Source organism: Copadichromis virginalis, linkage group LG3 (assembly GCF_057382275.1).
Source record: "Copadichromis virginalis isolate Kocher_CV1m ecotype Utaka linkage group LG3, C_Virginalis_male_GT1.1, whole genome shotgun sequence".
Lineage (NCBI taxonomy): Eukaryota > Metazoa > Chordata > Actinopteri > Cichliformes > Cichlidae > Copadichromis > Copadichromis virginalis.
This window is the reverse complement of record NC_140620.1, coordinates 23,893,862-23,907,070: the sequence shown is the minus strand read 5'-3', so window position 1 is coordinate 23,907,070 and position 13,209 is coordinate 23,893,862. Positions and strand designations below refer to the sequence as shown.

The 13,209-nt window shown below is 39.4% G+C and overlaps 1 protein-coding gene and 1 pseudogene across 1 annotated transcript in view; both read left to right on the top strand.

The window, feature by feature from the left end:
- Positions 1 to 13,209, top strand: part of LOC146713540 (uncharacterized) — a 42,222-nt gene that overhangs the window by 16,656 nt on the left and 12,357 nt on the right. The gene's annotated exons all lie outside the window — the stretch shown is intronic.
- Positions 20 to 10,651, top strand: LOC146713541 (uncharacterized; annotated as a pseudogene).

The window sequence follows — 13,209 nt, the reverse complement described above, 5'->3', positions numbered from 1 at the left end:
CATTATTTGTCTCCAGGTAATGGTAGAAAACAAGAAAAACAACCCAAATGACGTATTGCAAAAAGTGATGTTACACCCAAAAGGTGTTCTTTTATGGTTTTAAAGGAGCATTGAAATTTTTCAGAGCCGATGTCAGGAGGACATAGTTTATTTGGATGCTACAGGCAGTATCATCAAAAAAGGAAGGGTTCGCCTCCTTTCTATGTTCATGAACTTATAGTAAGGAATCCACAGAAAACATGCTCTCCCCTACCAGTGGCTAAATATTTGACAAGCGACCATATCACTGCCTCTGTCACATATTTTCTGGAGGCACTTATGACCGATGTTACAAGGGCCTCTGGGCACAAAGCCATGCAGTCACCTGTAATGCTCATTTGTGATGGATCAATGGCCCTAATAGCTGTTTAGCATTCCCCCCCCCAAAAAAAAAAAAAAAAAAAAAATCTGTCAGACACAATAAATCATTATTACAACACCGCTTCTGGGAAAGGAAACAAGACTTTGAGGCTCCAATTCTTCATAGATGTCTTAGTCATGTCATGAAGAATGCCAAGGAGATTTGTAAAAAGTAGTAAGTATAATCCTGTTATTAGTGTTTGCGTGGGGTTTTTTTGGCTCTTGATATGTGACATGGCATCTCATTTTTCAATTTGGGGAAACTTTTCACATTATTATTACAGTTTTGGAAAAGCTTAAAGATAATTTCTTCTTAAACTGAACTACCATCTCACAATACACACTGTTGGACTCTTCACTACTGCGACTTCCTTAAAAGACCTCACTGACATGGTTCAAAGTGCTGTAGCTGTTTTTGCAAGTCCGTATATTGGTGAGAATGCTGAAAAACATTTTCACAACCTGCAGTTATGGAGGCAGACATCCATTGTTGATGTTCATGGTAGTCTGTTTTATTTGTTAACAAGAGAATCATGTTTGCTAGCCTGCTCATTTGGGGGTTGTAGTCCGGGGTGGCTTGGGCTGCATCAACCTCAGGTTTATGCTATGGTTTAACACTCATCTTTCAAGCTAGTTTAACTTAAAAAAAAACAACCAAAAAAAAAAACACAACCCACAGGCACAGACGCTCACATATTCTCTCTCTGTCAGAGCTGTTATGGAAGTCAGGAAAGGACCCAAAATGCAGACTCAATGTAGCGGTAAAACTTGAACTCAAAATGGCAGTTTTATTGCTGGACACAAGAAAGAAAGAACTAGACTGGACTGGACTACAAACATAAACTAGGCAGGTAGAACACACAGACTTGTATGAGGGAGAGTGCAGCACTGACAAAGAGAAACATGGGGCTTAAATAAACTGAGGGATAATGAGGGAATGAGACACAGAAGGAGAGCACAGCTGGGAGTAATTAGGCCAGATGAGACAAGAAAAGCAAAACTACATACCCTGACACAGACCTTCAAAGTAAAACAGAAAACACACCAACTGAACTCTAGACATGTAAACTTAACAGAGACCGGGGAGACAAAATATAGAGACATGAAACGTGGGACCGAGAGGCACAGAGTAGACACGAGATGGAACATTTGACAAAACCTAAGAACTAAAACCTTAACAGCCATAGCTGAACCCTAGGATAATAATGATTACAAAAACAATAATCAAAACAGCACAAAGTACGCAGAACATAAACCATAATATAAAATAATACCAAAACACAAGAGCTCAAAATGCTAGATCACAAATACCCAGAACCGTGACACTCTCTCTCTCACAGACACACACACAGCAAAACTTGGTTTGTTTTTGTGTACCAACGTCTGTTTTGTCCTTTTGGTGCTGGATATAATTTGAGTGTTTTGTTACAGATGCAGATACATTGCAGATTGTTCATGAGAGTGTGGGGAGTGAGTTGGAGGGTGGGGTGGGCTGCTTTTAACTATGTAAAGCACTTTGTGCTACATTTTTTGTATGAAAAGTGCTTTATAAATAAAGACTGATTGATTGATTGATTGATTGATACATATACTTCGTTTTTTCCCAACACCCCCATTATTGTCTTTTTTTTCCCATGGGTCCCTTTTTTTTGCCTTTTCCTCTACTTTCTTCTGATATCTTTCTAAAATTTGCTGATGGCTTGGCTGATTGTGACCTACATCTGTTTTCACACCTTGGCTCGTGTGATTAGGTAGAGGATCATTAGGGGGTCCATTCTATCACTAATTTGTGTACCTGGGTATGTAGTGTAGTGTTTTATTGTGAAATAAAATAAAAGTCAGCCACACTCATTAAAACACATTAAAATACATTAAAATTAGATTCTCAAAATCAGTCTTCGGATTAGACTTTTTGTTTCTATTTATGATAAAACTGCATTATACACCACAGACACCCGTAGGCCACGGCAGCACATTAACACACACACACCCAAAAAAAGTTATAGCAACTGTATGTTTATTTTCTGTGGGTAGTATTTTGTTGTTGTTCTTCTCAGATGTTTTGGGTCAGCTAAGGGGATCACGACCCCGGGAATGTTCCTGCGCTGGAGGCAGCCACACCTGCTGCTAGTTATCTGCAGCAGATTACACTCACCAAGGGTTAAGAGTGTGGCTGAGCTCCAGTTAGCACCAGATCCTTGAGTCAAAACTAATCAGTACAGCTGTGGATTATCATTGGTGTTGTGAAAGTAACTTCACTGACTTGGGATTGCCTTTGACATTTGTGTTCTGGTGTTTCACCAGGAATCCGGAGCGGAGTGTGTTTTTCACGGAGCTGAGCCACGGTGGGGAACAGGTTTTTTTTTTTTTTTTTTTTTACAAGCAGCCACTTATCTGTTCACCTTTTATGGACATTTGCACTGTGGGATTCTGCAATGTGTCTAGAAATGAATAACTCAACTGTATGGGGTGACTAAGTTCATCATGTTGCTGTCACAGTAGTGTGTATGAAGCCTGAAATGTATTATTTTGTTAGTACTATTATTAGTGATTTTTTTTTTTTTTTTTTTTTGGAGGGCGTTTTATAAGGCACAATTGCACTTTATGCTGTGGTCTAATCTATAGAAAGTTGTATACAGTCTGACATATGCACGAATTGGCCCTCGAACAAGTATCTGCCTGATTTATTTTGATCCTGTAGTTTAGTTTTTGACACAAGTAGCAACTGTGTTAAATGACAAAGCCACCCGCTACTATTCCAAAATTCTGTTCTGAGGATCAGGACATTCAATGATCAACGTTTAATAATGAACTGGGTGAGTTGGACAGTATTTGAATTTCTGAAAAATGTGCATTAGTCTTTGAATATAACTGTTGTTTTTGCTTTGTTTGTATTTTTTGTGGGGTTTTTTAATAGATACAATATGACACATGTCAAAGGTGGTATAATGAACAGTGCCTTGACACAACTAACGATGACTTTAAGAAAGCAAGGGATGAAGCGTGGAATTCTCCTGTGCTGTTAAACCAGAGACGGATGTTTGCATCATAATCTCTGAAGATGTACTCTGTTGTCTCCAGCAACGTAATAATTTGAACAGCATAGTATGGTATAACGTTTTAACACTACTGCAAATTTCCGTGACATTTTCATTTACCCTATGTGCACCTTTAATGTTATCGTCACTGCACCTTTGGGACTTTAAAAGTAATGTACTCTCCTGCTATTGAGCTGTTACTTTTTTTGGTTTTCCAAGTTAAGTGGAGTTACCGGTGTTAAAATTAAAATTATTATATTTCATAACAGGAGAAATACAATGAAAAATTTTGAAAACATTGTGTCTTGATTCTTTTAAGACAATACTATTTCGGTAAATTTTAATAACCAAAATCAGACTGACTTGAAATTGACATGATATCAGTGTTGTCATGGTCCCCGTGCCTTGCTGGCTGACTCTGTGTTAGGTAGGGATGGGTACCGGTGTTCTGACATAAACGGTAGTAACCAGACCGAAAAGCAGCGAACATTTCGGTGCTTTATTTCGGTGCTTTTTTTCCCGAGCTGTGATACACTTTAGATTCTAGCCAATCATTTTACGTTTCCGAGGATAGTAGGCGGGTCCAGGTATGTACGTTCTTTTAGAGCATAGCTACAGATTAAAAATGCCCAAGGCGAAGCGGTCAAAGTCTATCTGTACTTCACAGCAAAATATGCAAACTCAGCAGCCTGCAACAAGTGCTTTAAGCTGATACTGTAATACTGTCAAAGGAGGTAACACCTCAAATCCGATGAAACACCTGGCTACGCATAGCGTTTTTTTTTAAAAGCCGAGAAATGCACCATATTTGATAGCTTGCTGCGAGACCTCACACCGAGCACATCTACTGCGGGTGTGGTGCCTGTTATCGGATTCGGAGTTTGCAACATCCCCCGAGAACCCGAAGAGGAGAGTCTTGGCCCCTAGCCCTGCCAGTGTAGCAGAAATGATGACGGCAGCAGCAGCCGTTCTTCTCTGCGTGAGTAGCTTAATGTTGTTCGTGTGTAACTTACGTTGAGTAGGCTAGCCACGTTATTAAATTAATGCATGTAAGGTGAACTAGCAAACACCATCATAGCTACATGCGGCTGTCTTCTTGTTTGATGGCAGATGCTCCCTTCACCCTGGCCAAAAAGGCTAAAATGACCAAAGAAAAAGTGGAAAACAGTTAAACATGAGAAGTTTTTGGACAAAGTTTGTGTTTTTTCCATTGTTTAAGCACTGCTTCCAGCCAAGAGTGATACCATATATGCCCCATAGCTGCAGAAAAGGCTAACATTGTTATCTTTTTACAAAAAAAAACAGCTGAACATGAGAGGTTTTTGGACCAATTTTGTGGTCTCCATTCTTTAAGCACCGGCACCATTTCAAAAGTACCGGTTTGGCACCGGTATCGGATAAACGATACCCATCCCTAGTGTTAGGCGATATGTTTTGTTTTTGCTGTATTCAATTCAATTCAATTTTATTTCTATAGTGCCAAATCACAATAACAGTAGTAACAACAAGCATATGACCCCCTATTAGCAAGCACTTTTAACAGGAAGAAACCTCCGGCAGAACCAGGCTCAGGGAGAGGTGGCCGATGGTGCGACCGGTTGGGGTGAAAGAAGGAAAACAGGATAAAGACATGCTGGGGAAGAGAGACAGAGGTTAATAACAGATATGATTCAATGCAGAGAGGTCTATTAACACATAGTGAGTGAGAAAGGTGACTGGAAAGGAAAAACTCAATGCATCATGGGAATCCCCCGGCAGCCTACGTCTATTGCAGCATAACTAAGGGAGGATTCAGGGTCACCTGGTCCAGCCCTAATTATATGCTTTAGAAAAAAGGAAAGTTTTAAGCCTAATCTTAAAAGTAGAGATAGTGTCTGTCTCCCGAATCCAAACTGGCCCATATGGAAAAGATGTATATAGGGCTGGGCGATATGGCCTAAAATCCATATCGTGATATAATTTGAAGCACATGCGGTAACGATATATATCGCGATATATTCTTTTCTTCTGAATAACGTATTTTCCACATTATAAGGCACACTTAAAATCCTTTTTCTCAAAAATCGAGAGTGTGCCTTATGTATGAATTCTGGTTGTGCTTACTGACCTCAAACCGATTTTGGCGTGCAGAAATCTGTTAAAAAATGTTTTGATGGATTGTCAGAGCATTACGGCTGCCGTAGTGAGGAGCTTCACAGAGTAATCTGGGTCCAAAACTCCATCTGTTTCAGGTCCCAAAGTCAAACAAACACAGAGTTGAAAACGGTCTAAAAGTTAATGTGAGGGATTCTGGTGGTCAGGGACAAATGCAATCGCATAGCAGGATGCTATACACGGGGCAAACTTCAGTCAGGAGAACAATTGAGATTATTCATCCACAATACATTTGTCTCTAACCATCAGGAACCTTCACGTTAACTTTTATAAGTGGAAAAGTGTTAGTGTTCGTCCTCCAGCTTCACTGTTTATGTTATGCTAACATAGCTGTGTTGCTAGCGATCACGTAGCACATCATTATATAGCAGCTAGCCCAACTTCAGTAACCCTACAAACGTCACTGCTGTTTAGTTTCCTGTCTTCATTTATGTTGGAAGTGATAGCAGAGCTGTACGTTTGATTTTTTTCAGAAATCTCTCAGTCAGAACATACTATATCATATATAATGATATCATGATAGCAATATCATGCTTAGGTAACTAGCGAAACTAGCTAGCTAACTTCCGCTAGCTTCTTGCTAACTTCTAACTCCGTTAAATGTAATAAATTTTGTTTTCATGGATGCCTAGAAGTTAAACTTCATAGTTACACCTGGTAAAGCAGCAATGCTGATCGTTTTATTAAAGATGAAAGAATTTAGACAGTTTTTAACTCTCAGTGATGCTGCAGTGTTCGTTTGACCTGAAGAATATGGAGTTTAGGACCCAGATTACTCCCAGATTTAAGAGCATCTTAGTCCGACAAATACGACAATAACGACGGCCCCTTGCATGTTCTGCAAAAAATGTGCTTTGTCGTGTATCTGACGGACAAACACCAAACCAGTTCCACATCACTGAAGTTGCACCATTTTTACAAACCAATTCTGGTTCATTTGTTTCACTCAACAATCGGCCATGTGCGTATGAAAACAAAGGAACTGTGCATGCGCGTTTTACTCATTCTATCGCGATATTTCATTTTCCTGTCATTGCCTAACATTATACCGGTATTACCGTGAACGGTATAATATGGCCCAGCCCTAAAGGCCCAGACAGGATATTTCTAATTTTAGAGATGTTGCACAAATGGAAGAAAGCAGTCTTACATATTTGTTTAATATGTCTTGGTCAAAAATGACTCCAAGGTTCCTCACAGCGTTACTGGAGGCCAAGGTAATGCCATCCAGAGTAAGAATCTGGTTAGATACCATATTTCTAAGATTTTCAGGGCCAAGTACAATAACCTCAGTTTTATCTGAATCAAGAAGCAGAAAGTTAGGTCTTTATGTCTTTAAGACATTCCTGCAATTTAACTAATTGGTGTGCGTTATCTGGCTTCATGGATAGATAGAGCTGGGTGTCATCTGCATAGCAGTGAAAATTTATGCTATGTCTTCTAATGATGCTGCCTAGGGGAAGCATGTATAATGTAAACAGAATTGGTCCTAGCACTGAACCCTGTGGAACTCCATAATTGACCTTAGTGTGTGAAGAGGACTCTCCATTTACATGTACAAATTGGAGTCTATTAGATAGATATGATACAAACCACTGCATAGAGTTGGGTGTCATCTGCATACAGTGTTGGGGAGTAACGGAATACATGTACCGGCATTACGTATTTAAAATACAAAATATGAGTAACTGTATTCTGTTACAGTTTAAAAAGGTGGACTGAAATAAAGGGAATACACGGCGGCCTTTTTCTGTTTCATATGTTAAGCCTATGCTCTTTGTTTTTTGGTAATTCCCCACTGGTGGAAACCCAAATAAAACACACATTAAAAGGCTCAAATTCCTGTGTCTCAATCTTGTGCCCTATGTCACCTCTACTTACATACTAAGTAAGCTATTAACCCTTTAGAGCCGATCGGAGCGGACATGCTCTGTTTTGCGTAACTATTTTTAAATCCCGGTAGCACTGCAACCACGTAAGCTAGCGCAAAATTTTTTTCTGCATATGAAACCGGAGGAGTTGTCCTTCCATCTTATGCCATCAGCTTGTCCTAGGTCACGGTTTCCTTCCACATAAAGCTTTGCAAAAACTGCATAAAAAGCACTTGCAGCAACAAAAACATAATATTCCAGAAACTTGCTTTGCCGATCCGATCAGCTGTTCATAACACTTCCTACGTTGGAATAGACGTCAACGCGAACTTTTGCATTTCCGCCATTACCTGCCCGAAACCGGAAGTGACGTCATTTTCGTGGAAATGTAGTCTTTTTTACCATCAGGGCCTCAGGGCCTATACTGGTGTTTTTAAAAGTTATCTTTGACTTTATGACTTTCTGTGTCGTTTCTGGGATGCTTAGGACTCATATTGCACTGCTGGAAATAGTTTATTTTGATGCATATGCTGCATTTTTTACAAATTTGCAGTATAATATTTATTTTCGTTTTTCCTGCAGTGTATAAAAATTGTTGTATTTCAAAAATAAAACTATGAAGACACTCAAAATAAATTTCCTGTGGTGGGAAACTATTTTGTGCAACTTTTTTGTATTTACAGTTTTGAGGGATAAGCCTCTTAAATTTCTCTAACTACAAATATATGTTAAAAAATCAAAAACGATTTTCAATTGTTTTATAGTTTATTGCACTTTTTTGCAATTTATGAAATTACTATGCACTTAATGAATACATATTATTAAAATCTGGGCTATAATGGTTGCATTGATGTATAGCAACTTGAAATGCTCCCAAACATGGCTCCACAGCATGTAAAAATATAATATAAGCTCTGGCGGACTTGGTTCTATGGTAGGTCTTAAAGGGTTAAGACTCGACTGTACACTGTGTTCGTGTTTTCCTCCGAAACAATAAGTTCAGTTGGAGCAGACTTTCAACGCCTCTCTCTGTCTCTCGCTAGCAAACTTGACCCAGACAACAAAGTAAAGCTAGTTTTGGCTACGAGCCCGACACGAACCCGACGTATTAGCCAGAGGTCCCTTTACTACAGTTCACAGCCAGTTTTATATACCCCTGGAATATTTTTCTATACGAGATCGCTGCAAAAAGTGCAGCCTTACCCTACCCTACCGAATGTTACTCATTTTATATTAAGATTAAAAAATAAAGTTGGTATTGGTATGGCGAGTAACCTTCAGTAATAGTAATAAATCACACAGCAATAGTACATTCATGTAGTTGTAAAAAGCATGATAATATATTAAGTAATCCAAAGTATTCCGTTACGTTACAAAATACATTTTGGGGCATGTATTCTGTAATCTGTATTGAAATGCATTTTAAAAGTAACCTTCCCAACACTGTCGCTCTCTCTCCTCTCTGCCAGGGGTGGTGCTCATTACGGGCTCCCACCCCTAGCCCACGCACCTGCGCTCACCATAACACCTGCGGCTGATTCCAGCAGATTGAAGCACTATTTAAGATGGTGGACCTGTGCTATTCTTCGCTGGATCGTTGTGCCATCAGCGTCAGTCCCTCTGAAATCTGCAAGTCAGAATCTGTGAGTTTTGTGAGACCATTTACTAACTGGACGTGTGTGTATGTGTACACTTTTCTATCTTCCTGGAAACTATGGCCTGAGATTGCAGTCACGGAAACACATTCATACTTACCTGGGGCCTCAATTTGGAGAAGAATGTGGGACTCGAGGCCATGGGGGTTGACGGCTCGTGCGTTCCGTGTTCCTACCCTATGATGGGGACAGGCTTTCGTTTCTCAACCGAACCCATAACCCCTTACCCTAAATGTAAAAAAACATTTGACCAGTACACATCTCTCACAGAAGCCACAACAGTGTGCAATAGAGCCACATTTTCTGGATCTGTGTGTGTGCGTGCGTGCGTGCGTGTGCGTGCCAAGGGCCTGAGGAAGACCCTTGAAGGGTCAGAACGTTGCGCATATGGCACACCATTTTTTAACTTTTTATTAAATAAAAGTTTTTTTTATTTCATTTTTTTGTTTTTGTATTTTTTAATATTATATACTTTTTTTTTTTTGCCAGATAAAGACTCCTATTAGAGTTATTTAAAAAAAATTAATTGTGATTTATTTATATAGCAAAGGTGAACCCAAACACAACAAGTACAACACTAAAAACAACAACACCAACACACCCGAGGACCCGATGGCCTCAGAAGGCTTGACCGTGGTCCTTTATGGGAAAAGACGAAGGGCTTCCCGTAACCGAAACAACCAGCAAGTTGGGTTTCCTACTGGAGGGATGACCCTAACCCTTTTCTGCTTCATGTAGATGGCAGGCTCAGTCCCCTTCCCCTAACACTAAATGTAAGAAAACATCCAAATAAAATTCATACTTACACAATTAAAAAGCAGTTTATACTTGCCTACAAAGTGTAAAAACCATTTAAAAAAAACATTCATACTTACCTGGAAAACCTAAAGGCCTTGCTTTTTAAAACAATTTTAAAAACACGTTTTTTAAAAAGTTATTTCTTACACTTACCAAACAGACCCTATATAAGGGGAGGAGTGCTCAGCTCAGTCATTCGGGCCCTGAAACTCACAGGAGCAGCGTCTCTGGATTTCTGACAACAGCATCTCGGATAACACGCACAACTTTTTTCTCTGCTGGATTTAAAGACTGTATTTACAGTACAGGTAATATTTTTGCATATCCCTAACTGTTGCAAATTGCAATTTCCTGTTCTTTACTTACCTAATTACACTGTTTTTGCGTTTCCTCGTTTGACAGGTTTTTTTAATTACCTTATTTCACTTTCTGTTCTTTCCAGAACACAACAGCCACGGAGGTCGTTGGTGTGGAAAACATGAAGGGATTGGCGGACACTTTCGCGAGATCGCAAAGTATTGAAGATTTACTCCTGGACCCTGACATTATCATTCCGCTGCAGGTGACGACCGTTGAGGACACCAGGAAACTACTGACAGTTGAGTTTGACTACGACAGAGAGGTGGTGGAACTAAAAGCCTTGGAAGGCCTGAGAATACCTTTTTCTAGGTTGAACATGGCACCCTTCAAGATGCACCAGCTGAAAAGCTCTTGGCATATGATCAAGAAACAGTAACTTGTCTGTGGAGGCTTAAAGGTCTTGCACAAGGTAAGAGGCTTTGATTTTGCCAACCTGGACAGGGGATTCAAGTTAGAGGTAATAGTAATTCCCAAGTCCCTTGTGGTGGTAGACAGCCTTTCAAATGCCTGGCTACTTAACAAGGCACACGGTGGACCTTGTTAATGGCGGCTTGACAGAATTTGTTGAGATACTAAAAACCCTTCCACTGGAGGACCTTAGCAGACCCACGCTGCATAAGACCGTGATACAAAACAAGGGGAACATGAATATATTGCCGCAGGATCACGCATTCGTGCTCACCAAACTGGATGAAGCAAAGAGGAGCTCATTTATTTTCCTTTTGATTTTTTTTTTTGTTTTTTGTTTTTGTTACACAACTGATATCATTTAAGGAGACAATATCAAATAATTAACGTGTATAATACTTATTACTTTTAAATGAATAAATGGTCAACTTATGAAATAATAAAACTGGGATAAATAAGCGGGGATTTTTTTGGGGTTTTTTTTGCTTAATACACAAGCACAGCAGTGAACTAGCTGTAGCAGAAGCAATGAGTTTTCCTTTGAAATCAAAGGAGCGAAAACTACTTTTTGACTTCATTAGAAACAAGGGGAACCGTGCACGTAATATTGAGATTCTGAAAGCTGGCTGTGGGACACTAATTTTAAGTCAGCAAACTCAGAAACCGGTGAAGGCAAATGATTACATTGCATAAACTGCCTGTTGGAGTCGAATTGTTAAGTGTTGTCATTGTGTTACTTACAGTTTGACCCACGACTTACAAATTTATGATCAAAGACATTCCTTTGTTTCTGACTCCTTCCCCAGCCAGTCTGTTGGTGGGGGAGGCTGTAGTGTTTTATTATAGGGACATCTATGTGAGGGTTCTGTTTTGTTGCTTAGTAAACTTCCTGCCTTTATGACCCTTTGGTGAGCAGGAGGTCACACAAACGCACCCCCAAACACAAACACATACACACACTCTCGCACATGCATAGACGCACTTACACGTGCACACACATAGTGCCTTGTCTTTTGTAACCGTCAGCGTTGGGTAAGTTACTTTGAAAAAGTAATTAATTACAGTTACTAGTTACTTCTTCAAAAAAGTAACTGGGTTACAATATTCTAAAAGTAATTAATTACTTGAAAAGTAACTTTAAAAAAAAAGTTACTTAAAAAAAAAGTTTAACCCTCTGGGTTCCAGGGTATAATTGGCCATTTTTAACTACTTGATTTTCCCTCCACATTTTACCTTTAAAAACTATTTACTTTGCCTTGTTTGGTATCATCCTTTTCAGCACAACCTCACGTGTCTGAATTTACAGTTATGTTTTCGTTTTGACATACTGTATTAACACAATTGATCTAAAATCAGACAAAACATAAAATCAGAGTCGAAAAAGTTATATTTTTTACTGTAACAACCACAAACATGTTTAAATGCAAATATAAATTGTCAATTTTAAAATCCTATGCACAAGTTTTCCAAACAACAAAGTTATTTGCAGCCATTTACCTTTTACCTTGATTTTTTAAATAACCATTTCAAACTATTTACAGAACAATCAGCTGTTCTGCATTCAATAAGATGCCACACAAATTATTTGTGCCACTCCAAAAAAATAATTTCTGTCCACTTTAAAGGAGAACATCACAGCCTGATACCTGCAGGTCTGACAGCAGCAGGTGTATCACTCCTGTTTCTACCTGGAGACAGCAGTCGCCTCATTGTTCTGACACAACACAAAACTATCCACAACACTACACAAGACAACACATTAACTACACACTCCAAACACGCTAAATGTAACAAATCTCTCACATCTCAAAACTCGCTCTCTCTCTCTTTCTGCTCTCTCTCTCTCTCGCCGTCACTCCTAAAACTTCCCTTTTTTTATTTTTATTTTGCGCCCATAAGCAGAGAGTGCTTGCTGCGCTGTCCTTAGACAGTAAACGTGACGAAACTATTGAGGAAAAACACGCGTATATATTGTTTATCATGACTCTGGTTTTACGTGGCCTATCAACACAATTTATAAACTGGTATATATCACCTTGTTGCTTTGTCTTTAAGTGGCCATGTGACTGGATTACCACGACTACTTTATTCTTCCTCAGTCAAACAGCAGCACTCATGCGATTGTTTTGCCCCCTTAGCTCCAGGTGTTGTGCTAGACAGTAATCATGATTACCATCCGCGGGAGCGCGCACAGCTGCTTAAAGCTGTAGCACCCAGATTACTTACAGCTACTTCCGTGCAACTAATATAAAATGCGGTAACCTGAACACAACTTCAACCGTCTGTTTGATGAAAAATAGTAACGGACCGCATTTTCTTGTTTGTAACTGTAACAGCGTTGTAACGACAGGAATAGTAATTAGGTAGATTATTCGTTACTGAAAAAAGTAACGCCGTTACTTGTAACGCCGTTATTCCCATCACTGGTAACCATAGGGGGATTTTACAATGGGAGGTGCTTGTGTGTACTGTAATTGTTTTCAATAAAAGGTGGCAAGCGGAGGCCTAAGTCGGAGTCATTTTGCA